Source organism: Misgurnus anguillicaudatus, chromosome 2 (genome assembly GCF_027580225.2).
Source record: "Misgurnus anguillicaudatus chromosome 2, ASM2758022v2, whole genome shotgun sequence".
Lineage (NCBI taxonomy): Eukaryota > Metazoa > Chordata > Actinopteri > Cypriniformes > Cobitidae > Misgurnus > Misgurnus anguillicaudatus.
Genome location: NC_073338.2, coordinates 49,860,215 through 49,875,396, shown reverse-complemented (window position 1 = coordinate 49,875,396; position 15,182 = coordinate 49,860,215). Strand labels below are relative to the sequence as shown.

Here is a 15,182-nt window from a genome sequence, read left to right as displayed (position 1 = left end):
AAAGGCTGACAGCCAATGCTCCGCAACAAAGGCTGTCAAGGCAGTGGAGAGAGCAAATCAAACCATTACGCATTTTTGCTCTGTTAGCCTTCCATACTGAAACTCAATTTGGAGCCTCAGTCGGATGTAAATCCCCTACTCTCTTCATGGAGGTCCACGTAGAATCGCAGTGCGCGTACGGGGCACAACAAAGCCTCGGTTGGGTTTGCCTGCTCCAAAGGCAACGCTTGCAAGCTCACCACCTTATCTCTGAAGGGAGTGGTGGGAACTTTGGGCACGTAGCCTGGTCTGGGTCTTCAGTGAGACAGCAGGACCAAACTAAAAGCATGAATCGTCAACAGAGAATGCATGTAAATCCCCTACTCTCTTCATGGAGGCCAATGCTAGCAGGGTCAGAGTTTTCATTGATAAAAAACTTCAGACTCGCAAACTGCAAAGGCTAAAATAGGAGACCTGAAGGCTTCAGCACCATGGACAGGTCTCAGGAGGAAAGAGGGAGGGCGCGAGGGGTTTTGCCTGCGAGCGCCTCTTAAAATGTAATAATTAAATCATGCTGGCCAACTGATCTGCCGTAGATAAGTGAGTGATGAGCAGAAATAGCGGCGATATCAACTTTAATGGCGGAGGGACAGCCTACCATCTAACCTATGTTAAAGATATAAAAGCATAATGTTAAAGGGCATTCTCTGGGGTCCTCGCGTTGCAAAGAGCACCGGGTGACGAAAAGGTTTCATTAAGCGCGTAAGCCCGTCCTGTGGACGGTGCTCGAACCGCGTCGATGGTGTTAGATACCGCTTGCGATAAATCACCTAAACCTTGCGCGCGCTCAACGACCATACATGGACAGGTCGGGGCGCGAGTGCCAAATGTGCCCCTTCCTAAGAAAGAAAGTCCTTCCTTAAGGGAATCCGCCAGGGAGGGCTGTCGCGAGGAGCATTAACTATGAAAACCAATTCTTGGTCATCCAGTACGGACGATTAATAAAAGGCTCTCCTCGTCCTGCCTGACTTTGCACAGTGTCTGCGCAATAAAGCTCACTGGAAGGAATGCGTATTTACGCACTACCCCGCGGCCAGCTGTGTGCCAACGAATCCACGCCGAGGCTGCCCTCGGTTAGTGAATAAAATAGGCGACAGTGGGTATCGTCCGGCGACGCAAACAGATCTATCTATGCACAACCGAACTTCTTCCAAATTAGCTGGACCGTCTGGGGGTGGAGTCGCCATTCGCCGGGGGCGCAGCTCGGGAAGCGCGAACCGCTGTATTGAGCGATCCCGGGATGTAAATGGCACGAAGGGACCTCAGATGCTTCTGACTCCAAAGGAGGAGATGACGAGCGAGATGCGACAGGTGACGAGAGCGCAAAACCGCCTTAACGGTAAATAACGCAACAGTCGCAATGTTATCGGTGTCGACGAATACATCCTGCCCTCGCATCTCCATAGCGGAGCGTACAAGTCCCAGATATACAGCGCACCGCTCGCGGCAGTTGGGGTGCTATGCACACCCCAGAGACTGCAAGCCCGTCATACGTGGCTAAACATCCCGTGCTTAGGGCATCGCATGCTACAGAATGCCAGGAGACCCCTCAGAGGCATATCTTGCTATCAGAAATGCTGGGTCTAATACGGGGAAATTTAAATGACACGCAGGTGTAGTGTTTACACAATGTATGCCGGTGCGCCACGCTCTCCTCGAGACTCGATCGTAAAGCCAACGCTGAAGCGGTCTCATATGACGCAGCTCGAGCAGTGTCACAGCTGCAGCATGCTGTCATATGTCCAGGAGCTTCTGAAATTGTTTCAGAGGGACCGCGTACTTCACTCGAATTAAACCGAGGGAAGTCAGAACTGACTAGTTGCGCGCTCTTGTAAAACACGCCAATTAGTTGATCGAGTCTAATTCCATACTGAGAAAAAGGATCCTCTGCACGGGCAAAGTTGCTCTTCCCCAGTCGACCTGATGACTTAAACGAGCGAGATGCCGAAGCATTAACTCTCTGTGTTCGCGCACGTCTGCCAAGAACGGGCTATTATAAGTCAACGTAAATAAAAGCAGAATGCGAACAACGCTCTCTCTCTGATATTTTAATGCCGTGACTAGCACTTTCATGGAGACACGGAGAGAGAGAGACAGCTCGAATGGTGTACTTAATATTAATATGCCCACCCCACGACGCAGAGCGAAAAAACGGTCTAAGGCGAGGGGAGATGGACACAAAAAGTACACGTCTTACAGGTCTAAGGCTGCAAACCGATCTGAATATTGAAATACGAGCCTCGGCGTTATCATCCAAAAAGACCACCTTTGTAGAGCCGGTGCGTAAATCAAATCGATCGTAACCCACCGCGTATTTTGGGTACTATGAGATAAAGGCTGGAAAAACCCTATCATCATATCATCATCTCGGTAAGAGGGACCGGCTCGAACATCCTTCGCCAGCAGGACATCGACTTATGCACGCAGTACATGTGCATCGGACACTTTCACTATAGTGAAACGAAAGCCCGAGAATTTTGGGGTTGTGCCGGTAATTGTATGTCGTAACCAAGGCGGATCGTGCGTAAAACCCAACGAAACGGGCTGGGAACTGAAGCCAAGCACCCAGGCACCGTACGAGGAGAATTAACGACACTACCGAAGTACCCGCGGTGGGGCAGCGAAGCGAGACAGGTGAGACTGCCGGTGCGTCTGCTGTGACAGCATAAGCATCTACAGTATGTGTGTGTGTGTGACACTGACCTGAGCCCGCTGAAGGTGACGGTCGTCTTGTCTCCTCTGCGGAGAGCACATACTCCGATGAGGGTGCTGGTGGTCCGGTCTCCTCAGTGGAGGGCTCGGACTCCTCAGAACACCCGCTGGCGATAGAGGAGAGGTAGGGTGAGCTGGTGTGTGCCCGCTCACGGCTCTCTCGATCCTCTGTAGACCTGGAGAGGGAAGAGGAATGCACTCTCTGTGTGGTTAAGTGGGTACCGGCTAAACAGCCGGTGGAACACATGCAAACCAAGAATTTGCCACCCGCCCCTCTATCGGGGGTAGGAGCGAATCACCGTCTCCTGAAGAGTGATCCTCTGCCAATCCGGGTCGCCCGCTTACTGGCCACTTAAACTCCCGATTTCACGGGAAGCGGCTAAGCGGGTGGGGCAAGCTGCTGACGACCGGTTCCCCTGCGCTGCCGAGATGGGGTCCGAGGAGGGGAACGGAGGTGGTCGCCGCAGGGCGCCAACGGCGAGGGGCAGACTGAGGAGCCGGCGTGGTGGTTTTTACCAAGGGCAGCTCTCCTTCGCCGGGGCATGACCTAAGAGATCGCCTCAGTCTGCGCAGCGGAGCTGTACGACTCCACGGCCTCGCCGAAGAGGCCGGTCTGTGAGACAGGAGCATTCAAGAAGTTGTTCTCGCCTGCGTCCGTCAGCCAGACACAGCCAAAGGTGGCGATCTTGAACCACTGTGGTGGACATCGCACGACTGAAGGTCGCGGCTTCCCTCGTAAATCCTTGGTGAACCTGTAGCAACGTTATTGCGTGCAGGGCTGAAGCCGCCTCTCCGCATGCCTGACGGACAGCGCCCGTAACCGGACGACTGTCTACAAACACGCGAGGGAAGGGTTGGGTGGTCCCTCCAGGACACAGCTGCCTCGCAACCCCCCGCTCCACTGAAGTGTCCCTGCCCTTAGCGGCTCCATTGGTGAGGGAGGTGAGGGGTGAAAGCTGAAGCTGAACGGCCGGATGGCCGCAAATCACGTCAGCTCTTCGTGCCGTCGGGAAGAAAGGCACAGGAGCAGAGGACCGAGAGGCCCGAGCAGCTCCGAAATACCAATCACGTGGGCGGTACGGTTCGGGCGGAGAGGGGTTAACCTCTCCAACTCTACCGTTTCCGCCGCTCGAGCGGGCACGGCCGCCATCTCCGGAACGACTCCACTTCGGAGGAAAATTGGACACCCCTCTGATGCTGCAGAAGTGAACGGGACCAGAAGGAGGTCCAATGGATTCGGCAGAAATCGTAGAACACGACTCTGCCGTCTCCACCGGAGCCTCAACCGGCTGAGGATGAAAGGCCGGTAGGTGGAGGACGCATCCTCCGTCCTACTCAGCGTAGTGATGCGAAGAGCGTCATGCGAGCGCTTGACAGCCGCACCATGGGGTGTCAGCACTGCAAAGGCGCGGACAGCATTCCCGTAGAAACGTCAGTCGTCTCCGCAATCCAAGAGGGTTATGCTCTCACAGAGAGAACAAAAACTCTCTACGAACGCAGCCTCAGAGTGCTTGATGCCCAAGCATGAAGACAGCGCTCGTGACCGTAACTGGAACCCTTATACCTCTCACATCCAAGATCGCACGGACGAAAAGCAATCCTGAAAAGGACGCTGATCTCCGAATATACGAGAGAGTGGCTGTCTTTAACAAGACACAGAGCTCTCACGTATCACTCTTTTAGGGAAACCACTCTTTAGGTGCTCAGCTGATGATGCGCACAGGGAAAGGCAACGCACACACTAAACTCAAAACAAAAAATATGCAGAGCAGTGGAATACTGCGAGCGTCCGCTGTGTTAGTACTGCTTGTCAATCAACTTCAGCAACCGTTCCCAGAAGAGCAGAGAGTAGCTTCTCAGTCAGATAAAGCCGGCTTTCGAAGCGATAAAAAGCTGATTTCCCTATTTGCACGTGCGCCTTATATACGCACCTGGCGGGGCGGCGCCAGCATTATGCAAATATCTCAATGCCAAGTTCATTGGCGTTTTAGTAGTATTCGAAGCAGATTGGTCTCTCTAAGCGAGTTCCCAATTCGTCGGTCACGACGTGACGTCGTAGTGACCGACTGAAAGGGAACAGATGTAGCTGTAGAGTTTTTTTTTATTGCATGTTCACTAAACATTACATAAAAGAAAACATACAACATTACATAACATAAATAACAGGGGGAGACGCGTAACAGACCTTACTACATTAACATACATATTTTACACAGAGAAAAAAAAGAAAAAAAGATACATTTCCTTTACAAAGCTGTACAGTAGTTATTCACAGTTAATATTATTCATCTACATCTATATCCAAAATGTATGGGTCTATATTCAAAAATAATCTCAATTCACTTATTTTTAAGGCAAACATTTAATTTAGCATTATTTTAATTTTCTGAATATGGATGATACGTTTAACTTCTAAACAGAACAAAATACAAGTGTCAACTATTCCAGCATCCACACATGCACTGCAAAAAAAAAAAATGACTTTCTTACTTAGTATTTTGTCTTGTTTTCAGTAGAAATATCAAAAAAATCTTAAATCAAGATGTATTTTCTTGATGAGCAAAATGACCTAAGAAAATAATACTAGTTTTTAGACAAAAAATATACAATTTAAGTGAATTTGTGCTTAAAACAAGCAAAAATAACTTCCAATGGAGTGAGAAAATTTTACTTGAATTAAGTGTTTAAGAAAAAAGAAATCTTATTTCACAATTTTTTGTTCTCACCCCATTGGCAGATAATTTTTGCTTGTTTTAAGTACAATTTCACTTAAATTTTATTATTTGTCTAGACTTATTTACTGAGGTCATTTTGCTCATCAAGAAAATGCATCTTAATTTAAGAATTTTTTGATATTTCTACTGAAAACAAGACAAAAATACTAAGTGAGAGAGTCATTTTTTGCAGTGTGTGATCGGATCATCTGAGATTGTTTGTTTATACATTATAGTGTAAACTGTTAAAACCTGACACTATAAAAAGCATATAAATGTAATCATCTATGCATATGACACAAGACTGATCTAGCGCTTTATTTATGTGTGTGTGTGTGTGTGTGTGTGTGTGTGTGTGTGTGTGTGTGTGTGTGTGTGTGTTTATTTGCTTAAGTGACATTTCTGATACAAATCTCAACTATGGTGACAGTAAATGGTAAGAAAGTTGCACATTTTTTTTCATGTTACAATGTGCATGAGCCTACACATGACCATGGACATACTCTGGATCTTGTATTATCACACGGCCTGTTGATTTGCAATACTGTAATAGATGATGTGGCTTTTCGGATCATAAATCAGTCACATTAGAGATATCTTTTTTGATCAGCAGTTAAGTAAAGCTAGTACTATCACTCATAGTGTTTGTAAAATTGATCCTACAGCAATTGAACATTTTCGACTTGCTTTTATTAGGGCCACCTGCAGAGGTGGATAGTAAAGAATTAGATTTACTCACGTTACTGTAATTGAGTATTTTTTTTTGTTTATTTTTACTTTTTTGAGAAGTTTTTAAAATCTGTACTTTTACTTTTACTTAAGTATGTTTTATTTAAAGTATTGTACTTCGTTACATTTTAAATCATATCCGTTACTGAGTAAAAAAATATTTTCAAAAGCAAGGTGATAAAGCACAAGCCTCATCTGAAAAGATGTGGTATTATAACACATTATCTACACTGAACACATAACCTGTTCATGCCAGCCTACACAACACATAAGAAGCAGATTTTTACTGTGTAGCTGTGTTGCATATGCATTTCTTGCATTTTATAGACGTATACTGTGTCTTCCTGTCCATCTTATGTCCACACAGACTGCAGTACAATGTGTTGCTTTTGGTTACAACCTAAAATGATGAAAATGCTTGAATATGAAATTTTACTTTCTCTATTTCTCACTCTTTCTCACACAATCATACACACACACACACACACACCATAGGTTTTGTGGTAAACTCATGTGTTCAGGCCAGGAATGGTAATCAATACACCAATTTACCATGATTACTACACTTTTACTATAATACAACCATGGTTATTTTTTTGTAAGGGATATAATGATAAAATGTAGAATGGTTCCTGTTAGACAAAAGGTTAAGTTTTTGGGATAGTGGGGGCAGACAAGCGTTCATGCTTGATATATAACATGTTGTATCTTTGCGCTGTTACGGCAAGTGCAGAAGGACAAAACTCTGACATGCATCCATCACATATGTACATAAATATATACAAACACACTCATGCACTCACAGGAGTCCCAGATAAGAGAAAAACAGAGTAAAGTTACATAGCACATTCAATTTTCACTCTCTTATTACCCCCGGGTCCAGTGGACCCGAACACCACATATGTAATATAAATGTGTAGGGGGGTGTACAGTGTACAGTCATTATAAAGTTGTTTATTTTTATGTTCTTTATAGAAAATGAGCCAAGGCCAATGAATCTGAGGTTGAAACAACAATTAATTGCATAATTTTTATTTTAGTAAAAATTAAAAACGGGTCCCACAGACCCGAACACCACACAAGGGTTAAGCGACCACTTTCCACTGACGCGAAGCGATTGTTTCATTTCTATGGAAGGTAGGATTCATGCTCTTAAGTACGAAATTGCACGACGCGTTTTTAATACCATGCGCATTATCTTCCAAGGTCTAGCAGCTTCGCGTCAAGTCAAACACAACTTCAAAACGTCCTCGAGAATGCGCAGGTCAGTAGACATTGCAGAGAGAGAGCGCGAGAGAATTTTTTTGAATTTACAAAGCACTTTATTAACAAATACTCAGAAACACTGACAAACAAAATAAAATACAATCATGAAATCAGCAATAAACTACAATACAGAGTTAAAAAGTAATTCATCACCAATAACACAACACAGGGCTCCCCTACTACACCATTTAAATTCAAAAGAAGGAAAATCGTTCACAGATTAAAAAAATTTTTAAATCAACAAAAACTCTCAATTTTACAAGGGCTGAAAAAAGAATACTTACATCTTGTCCAGGTTTTTTCTCAATAAAGTTTTTCCTACTCAAATAAATAGCTAACTTTGCCTGACCCACCACAAAGTTAAGCAGCTGACAATCAATACGTTTTCTCTGCGAATATTTGACACCCAAAATAAAAGTTTCAACAGAAAAAATTTCAGAAAAACAACTAAAAATACTACTTAAAATAACAAATAATGGATCTAACCTAAAACATTGTGAGAAAGCATGGAAAACAGTTTCACGTTTAAAACAAAAAGGACAATCAGGACCAACTTCAGGATTTAAAACAGAAACAAAAGCATTCACAGCAATAGCCCCATGCAAAATTCTCCATTGGATATCACCAGCCTTTTTAGTTAATGGTGGTTTATACAAGATTCTCCATTCAGGTTTAACAATGTCAACTAAATTAAAAAAGGAACGCCAAGGCGTACCCTATCTTTTAACAATTTCATATTAAAAACCAGAACACACATTTTATACAAAGTTTTACCACTGAGTGAAAAAAAATCTTGATTAGAAAAACTCTCAGCATTTAAAAACATACCCATACACTCATCCAATTTGAGAGACACAAGTAAAATTGGAAAAGGGTCATTATTATTGGGAAATTTTAACCCCTTACAATAGTCAGATAATAACAGACTTTCTTCAGTTGTCAATGCAGACTGCCACTTAACCAATAATTGGGACACCAAACGAGTGGACGAGATCCTCAACTTTGAGGCTACCTGGTCAAGATTAGAAAAGGTAGGTCCAGCCACACCAGACAAAAGCCCCAAGGAAGTGATATTATTACTGCACAACATGGAGTTTAACCCAATAAAAGGAAAATTAACAGTGATGTCCAAACGGCCTCCAAACACTAGAGGCTCCTTTAACAGCCAACAAAGTGAGATCTTATCCTGTACTCTTCCAAAATTAAAAAGACCCCATATTTTAAAAAGGTTCTGATAAAAAACAGGTAAACCTCGAGTGTCCAATTTTAAGGGATCCATCAAAAAGAGAGATTTGTCCATCTGAAGGCCTTCCAAAGTCCGTAAGATAGCACAAGCAACAACTCTCCAACTAGACTTTGTAGATCCTAAAAGTAACTTCTGAATAAACTGTAGACGGAAAGCTGCTGTTCTACTTTTAATATTCATTAATCCTTGTCCACCCTCTTCTTTGGACAAATACAGCACACTCTGAGGAACCCAGTGTAGCTTGTTCCAAAAAAAGTCAACTAAAAGAGCTTGAACTTCAACCAAAATTTTTGGTGGGGGATCAAAACAGGCAAGCTTGTGCCAAAGGGAAGAAGCAACTAAATTATTTATAATTAGGATACGCCCCTTATAAGACAATTTAGGAGCCAGCCACCTCCATTTGGCCAAACGACCTCTAATTTTTCCACAACCCCATCCCAGTTTTTTTGCATAGTGTTCTCATCACCCAGGAAAACACCCAAATATTTAAAACCACCTTTACATAAAGTTAATCCAACTGGGAGATTAAAAAACAACTTAGTTTTATTCCCACACATTAAAGCTTCACTCTTATCCCAGTTAACTTTAGCAGAGGATAAAACCTTAAAGTCACCTAAGAGGTTTAATAAAATGTTAACATCATTTTGACTACTAATTCCTACAACAACATCATCTGCATAAGCTGATAAATGGACATTATGGTAAGAACCTGGTATATGTATGCCAGATAGTTTAGATCTTATCTGTTGTAAAAGAGGTTCTAAAGCAATTGAATAGAGCATACCCGACATAGCACAACCTTGCCTGACCCCCCTACCAACTGAGAAAGGAGTGCATAAACCACCATTTACCTTCAGCAAACTCTCAACGTCACTGTAGAGGACTTTTATCATATCTATAAAATCTTGGCAAAAACCAAAAGCTTTTAATGTTTTCCAGAGATAATTGTGCTCGACTCTATCAAAAGCTTTTTCTTGATCTAAAAAAACTAAAGCAAAATCTAAATTGAACAATTTGGAGACCTCTAAAATATCTCTGATTAGAGAAACATTATCAAAGATTGATCTACCAGGCACGCAGTAGCTTTGGTCCGGATGAATAACTTGTTGCATTACTTGTGCTAATCTATTTGCAAAAACTTTGGAGAGCAGTTTGTAATCCGTGCAGAGAAGTGAGACGGGGCGCCAGTTCTTGATGTCTGTCAAATCTCCTTTTTTGGGGAGGAGAGTAAGGACCGCTCTGCGGCAGCTCAATGGCAGCCGCCCTTCGGCTAGGCTTTCATGAAGCACTGCAAGCAGATCTCCACCCAACTCAGACCAAAAAGACTTATAAAAGTCAACTGGGAGGCCGTCAAGGCCCGGAGCTTTCCCAGACTCCATGCTCTGAAGGGCATCTTGTAGCTCTCCCAAACTCAAGGTTCTACCAAGCATAACATTTGCATCTTCCGATACCTGAGCCAAGTTTCCAAGAAAGATATCACTACACTCAGGTTCGTCCACACACTCACTTTCAAACAACTCTTTGTAAAAACAAACTGCTCTATTTCGAATGCCTGCTGGATGAGACAACAATAAACCGGAATCGGAACTTTTCTAAATTAAAAAAGAATTTAGTTGGAGCATCCATTTGATCTACATCTTGAAAACGAGACCGAACCAAAGCACCTTGCGCCTTAATCTCTAGTAAATCACTGAGTTGTGCCTTCATTAAAGAAAGAGCTTCTATATGTTTATTTTCTCCAGACAGTTCAGCTAACCCTTGAAGTTTAATTATAGAAGTCTCCAAATCATTCAAAGACCTTGATAACTCTACAGAGACATTTTGAGTAAACTGTTGACAAAATTGCTTTATCTGTACTTTACCAAAGTCCCACCATTGTCTTAAAGAATTAAAAGAACTCTTAGTACCCCTAAACATTTCCCAGAAATATTTAAAAGCATCCTTAAAATTCTTGTCACTTAATAAGGAAGTATTAAAATGCCAATAGGCACTCTTTAACTTAATAGAACTTAACATAAAAGAACAACAAACCATACTATGATCAGACAAAACAACAGGAAAAATAAAACATTTACTAAAAAAACCAACTTGATGCTTAAAACAATAAAACCTATCCAACCTAGCTAAAGATAAAACATTTTCACGAGCATGAGACCAAGTAAATTGTCTTTGAGAACCATTAAAATGTCTCCAAATATCACTTAAATCATGACATTTAAAGCGTAACTAAACCCCTGGTCAGAGCCTGACTCCGCCCACTGGCAATATTTGAAAAATGCAAGAAAAGTGGGCAGATCCCAACGGAGATAGAGGGGACGAACTAAGCTAGTACCAAGTGTGTGGTGAGATCGTAACAAGGGCGTGGTGAGCTTGAATCTGCTTACGTCACGAGTCATTTTTTGGACTCAACATCCAATAGGAAAATTCAACTGCAGTAGCCACCGTTCAACCTGAAGAGGGCAGCACTCAGACGTTTTTACACCATATATTGCAGTATTGAAACACTTTATATCCAAATGTCAAAAAACTTATAAAAATCAATGAACAGCTCTAATAAAGCATCATTCTTACAGATCATTAACTAAAAAAAGTTGGTTTAGGGTTTAGTTACTCTTTAATAAACTGAATAAGTTTCTTTCGGGAGGGCTCATGTGGCTCAATATGATTCCTATCAAGATTTTGTTCTGTACAATTAAAATCACAACCCAAATTAAAAACTCTTCACTAAGACAATTTTGCAGGGTTACATTGAGGGTTTCTAAAAACACCACTCTTTCAACACCTGAGGTTGGAGCATACACACAAATAAAAACAAAAATAAAATTTTCAAATGATGCTCTAACTTTTAAAAGTCTTCCTTTCACAATTTCCTCAACATCATAAGAAATTGGGCTAAAACTTTTAGAAAATAAAATGGCAACTCCACCACTAAGAGAGGTATTATGACTTAGAACAGAGATACCATCCCATTCCTTTGCCCAGTCCACAGCATTTCTAACATCACTGTGAGTTTTCTGCAGAAATAAAACGTCCAATTTTTTTTGTTTAAACACTTCAAATAATACAGCTCTTTTATTCAAGTCTTTTGCACCATTTACATTCAAAGAAGCTATCAACACTTCACCCATGAAAAGTAAAAAAAGAGACAATAAACACAGCCCATAAGGCTTCACAAAATTATTCTTTTCCACCTTCATCATTGCTCAGTTCAACGTTAAGCTTTCTCACCAGCTTCTTTAACCTGTAAATCTCTTTGTTAGTAAAGAGACCTTCAGACATTAGACACTTAGTTTTCTCTATAAATTGTTTAAGATCTGGAAAGTATTCTTTTACATGAACTCCTCTTCTATTTTTAGTTGAACTGAGAAATAATTTAATGTCTTCAACCTCATAATTACGACTGATACAATCTTGTGAAAGAGAAACACTGGAATCAGATTCACTATCACTCTCTGAGTCCTCTTGATCATTAAACTCAACATCAGACTTTTTAATGAGTTTGGAGTCACAAACAATGTCACACTTTTTCCGTTTCAAGGGTACTTTAAACACCGCTTGGTCAGTCTCCATAACCAAACCGCTGTCCTCACACATCATACTCGTAATCGGCAGTTCAGAGCTCTCAGGATTATATCCAGCGTTAATATCATTTTCAAAGTTAATGTCATTTTCAGAATTAATGTCATTTCTAGCGTTAAGGCCATTTCCAGAATCACTGTCAATTTCCTTTTCAAAGTGACTATCCTTATCATACTGAGGAACAACGTTACCTGCCGAACCTCCAGCATCCAAGCTCAAAACTGCGACCGTCACAGATCCGACCGCCGCCGAACTTTTCCTCGAAGACGGCGTTGGTTCTGCAAAGTCCTTCACCGGTTGTTCAGCCGCGACTGCTGCAGCCTCGTTGCGGTCCTCAGGGGGCTGTTCTACAACAGAATGTTCAACTGTTTCGTTTGTCCCCACTGCTGCCTCATTTTTGTCAGGACAATCACGAACCAAATGCCCTGTTTTTCCACATCCAAAGCACTTCATTTTACCAGTTGTAGCAAAAACAGTGTAGTCAAAATCCTCAATACGAATCTTGAACGATAAATCCAACTCCGCGTCGTCCTTTACGATCATGTACAAAAAACGCCGAAAAGAAAACACATGCTTCAATAAAGGAGATTCACATCCAATCGGTATCATTTTAACTGGTGAGACCACCTTGCCGTAACGAGAAAGAACTTGAATTAGCATCTCATTTGAAACAAACAGAGGAACATTAGAGAGCGACACTTTTTTTGAAGGCATCGATAAAGGTAAAACAGGTGTAAATAATCCATCAATAACGATTCCGCGCTCAACCAGCTCATTCGCTCTCTCCACCGTATTCAAAAAAACCACCGTAGCATTGTTCATTTTAGAAGCAGACGCGATATTTTCATGGCCTACCACTTCACCCATGGCTAGGCAACAGTCCTCCACACTTCCCAGCAAGCAATTTTGCGGCTAATAGACGTCTAGTAGCCGTCTAAACACCCCCCTGACGTCTAGGCTAAAACAAGGCTAATTTTGGGCTGTCAGTGAAAATCTAGTAGACGTCTATCATAGCCCAAGAATAGACTAGTCATCAAATAGACGGCTACTAAACGTCTACATATATACGTCTAATAGACGGTGAATGTGGGTCTAGGCTAATAAAAGGCTAATTTTGGGCTGTCAGTGAAAATCTAGTAGACGTCTATCTTAGCCCAAGAATAGACTAGCCGTTAAATAGACGTCTATTAAATGACTACACGTGTGTGTCTAATAAAACAAAAGAATTGCTAAAGAATTCTTTTTAATCCATTAAAAAAGGTTCTCATAAACATGTAATCATGCAATTTATTACAAAAAAATATTGTTAATACAATAGAAATTCAGATAAGACAAAATGAAGAAAAACTACTTTTAACAAAAAGAATAAAAACAGTAACAAAATAAAAGCATAAATAACCAAATACAATTTTAAAAATGAAATAACATCTAAACATTAACAAACTATCTTCAGTTCACTTCAACTTATTAATTGTACTAATTTCTATACACCACGTCCTCCCTGGTGCCTGTTTGAAATGCCCCCATTGCATCCTTCACTTCCAGTTCTGTTGCTGCTGGGAAGTTGTTCAACACAGCATCTGCCAAATATGAAAAGAATGCATGAGACAAGTATTTTTGCTTTATGTTAAATGTGATAGTCATTCTCTTTGGAAAAAGTCATATATAAATATTGACAGGTCAACAACAGTAATCATATCCTTCTCATTACTACAAACACAAGTGCATGTTTCTCTGCGTGTGTTTAATGACATTTTGGAACTAGCAAAAGAGGCTTATATGATTTTGATCCAGAAACATTTTAGTTATGCTGGTTGAAAGTCTCCTCAAGTCTTAATAGCAATCACTATGTTAAGTTGTCTAAATGTGTATTTTTATATATTTGTGTCATCTGTAAAAGGCGTAGGACCAAAAAACGTTCAACAAATCATTAAACCCTGACCGAATGCAAAATTTGGACATGGGCATGGGCCAGTTACCGGTTTAAAGGTATACCGAGATTTTCATAGTAAAGGTTTTAAAAACCAAAACAAATTTCTGTGATACCGTTTTCAATGTATGAACTGTGTTTACACAAAGTGAATTAAATCATGTAATTGAATTCATGTTTACATTTACAACTGAAAGAATATTATCATTTAAAGGCTTTATTTTTACCTGGCATAAACGTTGTTTGTTGTTTAAAAATAAAATGTATTGTGTCCAGTTGAAAAGTTGATGTTTTAATACGCAGACATTTGAAAATAACACATTTTAGTGTCACAATGGCAATACCGCAACACCGTGGTATTTTTGCTTATGGTTATCATCCAGAATCTCATTCCGGCTCATGCCTAATTGGACGCATTACATTTTTGCCCCTCTTCTGTGAACGTGTTTTGCATGCCACTACACACCCTGTTCACGCTCTGTAAAAATAGGGAGAATCAAATAAACTTTCCTGCTGAATTGACACAGGAGCTACAAAACGAAAAACATTTTGAAACAACAAAAAAAAAAAACATCTGGATGAGCAAAGAGCAAAAACCCAAATTAACATTGGTAACTTCACTGCTTTTCTGCAAGATGGAAACAGCTATAGAGGTCTGAAAGGGTCGTTGCAGTGTTTCTTTTGGAAAGGTAGGTATGCAGTGTGATTCTATTTTGATGGATTCAGATTGTATTTTAATGTAGTTTGTGTTCCTTTACGAATTAGTGCAATGATATTTATCTTTTCAAATTTCTAAACATGCTGCATTTAATTTGGATTAAAAACAGTTGTTTATGTTGGTTATTTTGGTAATGTTATTCACTTTGAAAGTCTTACTGGTTAATGAGATAGGAGTGTGCTTCTGGTTGGTGCGTGTAGGCTAAAGTTAGTATTTTTCAAAATCAAATACCCTGCCCTTTAAAGGAAT

At 41.2% G+C, this 15,182-nt stretch overlaps 1 long non-coding RNA gene across 1 annotated transcript; it reads right to left on the bottom strand.

The window, feature by feature from the left end:
* Nucleotides 1–13,513: 13,513 nt before the first annotated feature.
* Nucleotides 13,514–14,848, bottom strand: LOC129447589 (uncharacterized). The gene is made up of 2 exons (XR_012359231.1): nucleotides 14,443–14,848; nucleotides 13,514–13,865 (listed from the first exon to the last, which is right to left on the bottom strand). It is a non-coding gene; the product is annotated as an uncharacterized lncRNA (long non-coding RNA).
* Between the last annotated feature and the right edge of the window lie 334 nt (nucleotides 14,849–15,182).